Genomic DNA, 6459 nt, shown 5'->3' with positions numbered 1-6459 from the left:
TAAAAATGCCACACCTTTACAATGCCGAGTTTTTCCACAATCTTCTTGGGATCCTGATTTTTAGGACACTTTTCTCTCTTATTTTCCAAATGAGTATTTCAGTCTTGATCTTCACATGCCCACTGCTCTTTCTGTCCCAGGAGGGGTCCGCATCTCAGATGGTATGTCCCGGCCCTGGTAAATCACTTGAAGAAGGGGATGATGGATACAGAACAGAGGCTTGGAAATTCCACAGCATCGTTTCTTCATGGGACTCCGATGCTATAATGACCAAGTACTGGAAAGTATACCACAACTCTACACCAGAAAACATGTGCGCATCTAATTTTGGTGGATTACCTTATTACCCCACACCTCTACATGTGGGAGCTGGGCAAAGGAAGGAAGTGTTAGTCATGGAATCATAGAATGCAGGAGCTGGAGAAATTGTGCATAATATTTTCCATGTGAATGCATTTTTCGAAAATGTAAGCTTTGCGAGAGGACAGGGTCTTGTCGGCCTTGTTCACAGCTCTGTCCTCAGCACCTAGCTCCGGGTAGGACACATAGTAGGCACTCATTAAATTTCTGACTATGACTGAAAATGAATGTATGAATCCGGTTCTTAGAGGAGGGCCGCTCTCATGCAGCATCCTCATTTCTGGTTCATTTTCAGTAGGCAGGCATGTTAGTAGGCAAACATATTGCTAAAGAGCTGATGATCTAAAAATGATTAAAGGTATTAAGGGGATTCTGCTCCTATTAGCTCTGAGCTTCTCCATTAATAGGCATTAAGAAAAATAATCCTCTAGTTACCGGTTTTGTAAATTTAGGTATTTGATGTTGTTTGTTCTTAAACCCATTTCCCCAGTGAGTGTACACAAGCGCTCGCACCCCCTCCCCCCCCCCACACACACACCCCTCCAACACACACACACACACACACACACACACACACAGCAGCTGGGGGGGGGGGGGGGGCAGAGAGGAGGTCTGATCTCTTTTTGTCCCCAGCTCTTCCCCTGCAGAAGCAAACAAGGTCTTGTGCTGCCATCCCGTGGAACCGCCTCGTCCCTGCAGTTCCTCGTGGCTTCTGAAGGAGCGGAGGGAAGCAAGCTGCAGACAGGAGCGCCTGGGAAGATTGCCCACTTCCTCAGGACGTGCGAGACCCGCCTTGGAAAGGGAGCCAGAGGAGAAAGGAAGGTGACCTCGAGGGAATGCCCATCGCTGGTCACTGCCCCACGTCCCCAGGGAGAAGGTGGCTAAAGTCTACCCCTCACCCGGGTGAAGGAAGTGATGTCATGGCCTCCTGCTCAGAGATGCCTTTGACCAGGAGGGGAAGGGCGGGGAGAGGGGAATGCGTGCCAGGAGGAGACAGACCATCCTTGTTTCCTGGGAAAAGTCAGACTTGGAGAATCTTGTTTAGCAAAGATCACTTGCCTCCCTTCTGAACGCTCCCTTTGAGAGTTCCTTTAGAGAACAGTCCCTTAGGACTGAAAACGGGAGTGACTGTGGAGGACCCAGAGCAGGATCAGCTGCGTGGTGAGCAGAGAACAGGGGCCCGCACAGAACTCAGCCACCGCTGAGCAATGGAGTTTGAGGAGGAGGAGCTGGGCGCTCTGGAACCTTCCCACGGCCCCATTCTTTCTAGATTCCTGAGTTCTGGGCTCCAGGAAGGAGGTGGTGCTGGGAGACAGAAGTAAAAGATGGGCATTGGTCAGGCACACACATCTTTACACTCCACCTTGCAGGTAACACCAAGAGTGGTGCATTGTGTGACCTCACCTTTCTTCTGCCAATTTTGTCAGTGTTCACCTGAATTTTTATGTATCCAGTGTTCACACATGTTTATGTATCCAGTGTGTACCATGTTAGAAATGACCTTTGCCCCTGTCTCTGAACTTTACCCAGGATAGCTCTGTGTGGCCACCCTAGACCATGGCTGCTCTGTTCTTCCAACGCCATTGGATGTGACATTCTCCCAGGAGCTGTCCGTCTCCCTGGGGCATTCTGAGAGGAGAGACGCACATGCTCTCTGCTGTGGTGTCCCTGGTGATGTACGGATTTCATTGACTGTGACTACAATAGGAAACACATTTTACATCATGGCTGAATAGATATGATCAATGCAAATGAAACAACATTTACTGTCACTCCTGGCAAAGCACTCTGGTGTTTTCTATTCCATTTCTTTTAATGCTGGTTTTAACCCTCCCCGAAATCAGTTTTATGACCCAAGAGTAAGTTGGTTTCAACGCACAGTTTGAAAAGCACAGCCCTCATAGTAGGTTTCTATTATCCACTTCCCCTGGGCCTTGGTTCATGGGTGGGTTCTGGGCTCCACACCAAAAATCAGAAAACAGTTCCACACTTGTCTTGTTCTTTCTCAAAATGGACAGCTTTCAGAATAAAAGGAAGCCTCGCCTCTCAAGATGTTGTCTCTACTGTGAGTTTAAAATAAATCCAGACATTCTACAGACTTTTATTCTCAGCTTCGTCTATTTTTTGTCTGACAACAATATGCATAGCATATGACAGAATAGTAGAAGAAAGAGTAGTGACTATAGCCTGGCTGGCATGGTGCAGTGGTTGAGCATCATGACACCTATGAACCAGGAGGTCACAGTTCAATTCCAGGTCAGGGCACATACCTGGGTTGTAGGCTCCATCATAGTGTGGGGCATGCAGGAGGCAGCCAATCAATGATTTTCTCTCATCGTTGATATTTCTATCTCTCTCCCTGTCACTTCCTCTCTGAAATCAATAAAAATGTGTGTGTGTGTGTGTGTGTATACACACATATATATGAAAATATATATATGAAAATGAGATTGCTTGCTGAAAGAGGTTGCTAGAAAAATGTGATAGTCGTTTCTGAGTTTATGCACTTTGCTCAATACTTTCCCTTAAACTTAAGGTTCTCAACCTTCCTAATGCCATGACCCTTTAATACAGTTCCTCATGTTGTAGTGACCCCCAACCATAAAATTATTTTCGTTGCTACTTCATAACTGTAATTTTGCTACTGTTATGAATCATAATGTAAATATCTGATATGCAGGATGTATTTTCATTGTTCGCGACCCACAGGTTGAGAACCGCTGCAAGTGTCCTCAGGACAATCCATGCTCTTCAGTGTGTTCAGCAGGAGGCACTGGTTAGTTCCAATCTAAACAAAACACATCACTATTTTGGCTATTCAATGAGCCCTCTTCAGTAAATTTAACAACCTTCGCCATGTTCTTCTTAAACACTTCCATGAGATACAGCAGAGTTATTTCTAGAGATGCTACTTAGAATTCTTATGGATGCTGATTTCTAAGCCCAAGTGTTGTCAGTCACTTTTAACAATATTTTAATAGCTTTGCTGTGTTTTCTAGCCATTATCTGCTGGCTCCAGTACTTAGCGTTCCTTTTTTATTTTTTCCAGTTTAATATGTATTCACCAATGAGGCATTTTTTCCTAGTTTTGTAAATATATCTGATCAAGTGCGTGCCAAGGTAAACACGAACACAAGGCATACCCCTTGTCATGTTGGGCAAAGTAGAATTGTTGAATAACTTACAGCAACCATGCTTTGTGGGGGATGGATCTCAGGCTTTCTACAGGATTTTAACCACATGAGAAGCATGGCTTTGGCAGGTTCTGCAGCTGTGCAGATTTGATTAGGACTAGTTATAAATTTGAATGTATCAGCTGTTTTAGCCTTAAAAATTATATGCATATTTTCTCATATTAGAAAAGTAATTTTTCAAGATCCATGTGAGCCATTTTCTCTTTTGCTGGACCACATGCAACTAAATCTCATTAAAGTTTTGTAGAGCAAATAAGAAATTGTGCCAATGAGTTTTGGCCATTTGTTTTCATTGAGAAATGTTTGTTGACAAGTCCAGCATGCTGTGGTTTTAAGTGTCCTATTCGTTTTGAAGGTGCCATTACAAACAATATATTGGAGTTCATCATTTTGGTTGGATTTTATACACATAAAATATATTTTAGATAATATGCCTTATGAATTCCTGCATTCTCTTTTCTTTTTAATATATTTTATTGATTTTTTTACAGAGAGGAAGGGAGAGGGATAGAGAGTTAGAAACATCGATGAGAGAGAAACATCGATCAGCTGCCTCCTGCACATGTCCCACTGGGGATGTGCCCGCAACCAAGGCACGTGCCCCTGACCGGAATCGAACCCGGGACCTTTCATTCCGCAGGCTGACGCTCTATCCACTGAGCCAAACCGGTGCTGGCCTGCATTCTCTTTTGTTTTTAGAATGTGCCTCATTCTAAATGAAGTTGAAGCTTACTCTTAGTGTCAATATTTTTCTCCGCATTGTCTCTATTTCTAAATATATGGAGCTTGAACTTGGGCACTTCTCTAACTTTTACTTCATCCTTCTTTTCTAATAGTAAGGAGAAATCTCATTAAAGAAAAATTCATGTTAATGAAATTAGATGTATTTTTGATGCAAACCTAAACATATCCAATTTGATAAGGTCCTTTTAGAAAAAAAGCTTTACAATAAAGACTGCATAATGTTAATATAAAAGATAGACTCTGTTAATTGTACTGTAATGGTAATGGTCATATTCACATCACACATCAGAAAATCAAATGAGATGCTTGTTAGCAGAAGATAGAATGACTTGCATTAGTCGACTGATATTCATCATAGCCTTCAACTCTCTTAATTCCATGTACAGCAATTGGATTCAGTATTTCCATTTATAATTCTTACAAAACTCCAGTGATGTGTTCTCATATTTTCTATTCTATTCTATTCTATTCTCTAGTTTCCTCAACTCTACTTTTTGTTTATAAAAGTAAGTCTGGTTGTGAATCATTAGCTTTATTTTTTTTAAATATATTTTATTGATTTTTTTACAGAGAGGAAGGGAGAGCGATAGAGAGTTAGAAACATTGGTGAGAGAGAAACATCAATCAGCTGCCTCCTGCACACCCCCTACAGGGGATTTGCCCGCAACCAAGGTACATGCCCTTGACTGGAATCGAACCTGGGACCCTTCAGCCCATAGGCTGATGCTTTATCCACTGAGCCAAACCAGTTAGGGCAGCATTAGCTTTATTTTATAATGTATTATATCTTAGAAGTAGATTGAATAATGCTTAGATAGATAATAAATATACAAATAAGTAAGAGAAGTCCAGAGAAAGAAGTGCCTGGGCAGGGGTTACTTTTGCCAGGGTGGTTAACGTAGGCTTCTTGGAGGAAGTGACATTGAACTGTGCTCTATAGTTTAGGCTACTGATATGAATGTAATTTAGTATTTATAGGTAGTTTGAACTATATTATTGGAAATGTGTATATGATTTGCTAGTTGTTTTGTGTATATTTGGTGAATCCCCAGCTAGACTACAACTTCCTGCAGGAAAAGTCTTTTTTTTTTTTCTTCACTTGAAAAACTGATCTCCCCCAGCATTCAGTTTTATGCTGTGTGTAAAGTGGATGCTGGTCAAATGCTAGTTCAACGTTGACTGCTGTGAATTACCATAAACCAGGACCTACAACCTCATAGGTGCAGACGAGAGCCTGAGCCAGGTGGTGATGGCTTGGAAGGCCCTTGAATCATTCCAAATAGCTCCCCATTATTGCCTGTGCCTGAAATTTCATAATTAGAAATTTGCTTCTTTGTCTTTACGTCTTTATCAATAAGGTCTTAACAAGGCTTTGTGCCTCGGTTGAATGCCTCTAATTTCTATGACTGAGTCATGGTGGAATTTACAGAGAAGAGTTGGCCTAGTTAATCCCTAAGCACTGGTCCTGCAGCCTGGAGGGTGGCTACCAAGTGCTCAGGGCTGCTGTCGGGACAGGAGGTCCTGCTGGGATATTCAGGCCCCACTAACTGAGAGGGACAGAGGAAAAAACATGCCCAGGGCAGGCACCTGATTAATGACTTAAGATTAACGTGATGGTATAAAGAGTGACTGACCATTAATTACCCACATTTACATACTCATTTTTATTTTTTTTGCTTTTAAAGAAATACAATACCAAGGCACAAATTGGTTTCTTCTTTTAAACCTCAATTATCATCCATTTTGCTTAATTTCTTCTAGCCGTGGTTTGCTTCTCACCTCCACAGAGGGTTCTCTCTGGTTTTGCTTATAGGGTGAGAACAAGGTAGATGCAACCCAAGTGTCCATTGATGGATAAATGCATTAAAATGTAGTAGACACTGTATACAGTCAGCCTTCTGTATCCACAGGTTCCCCACCCTCAGATTCAATCAACAGCAGATGGAAAATATTTGAAAAAACAAGTTACGTTGCTGCTGACATGTCCTCTATAGTTAGGCCTATTCGTGGCTCATCTGAAACTCAACTTTATTCGCACCTCTGGTGTTTTTATTTGCTAAATCTGGCACCCCTACTTGGGGTTAGTTTATTAATATCTGCTTTCTGAGCACCATCCTGTCCTCGTGTTGGGTGGAAACCCGGGAGCTGACGAAAAGATAGT

Source organism: Myotis lucifugus, unplaced genomic scaffold (genome assembly GCF_000147115.1).
Source record: "Myotis lucifugus unplaced genomic scaffold, Myoluc2.0 scaffold_65, whole genome shotgun sequence".
Lineage (NCBI taxonomy): Eukaryota > Metazoa > Chordata > Mammalia > Chiroptera > Vespertilionidae > Myotis > Myotis lucifugus.
The sequence above is the reverse complement of the archived record's forward strand: the minus strand, read 5'-3'. Positions refer to the sequence as shown.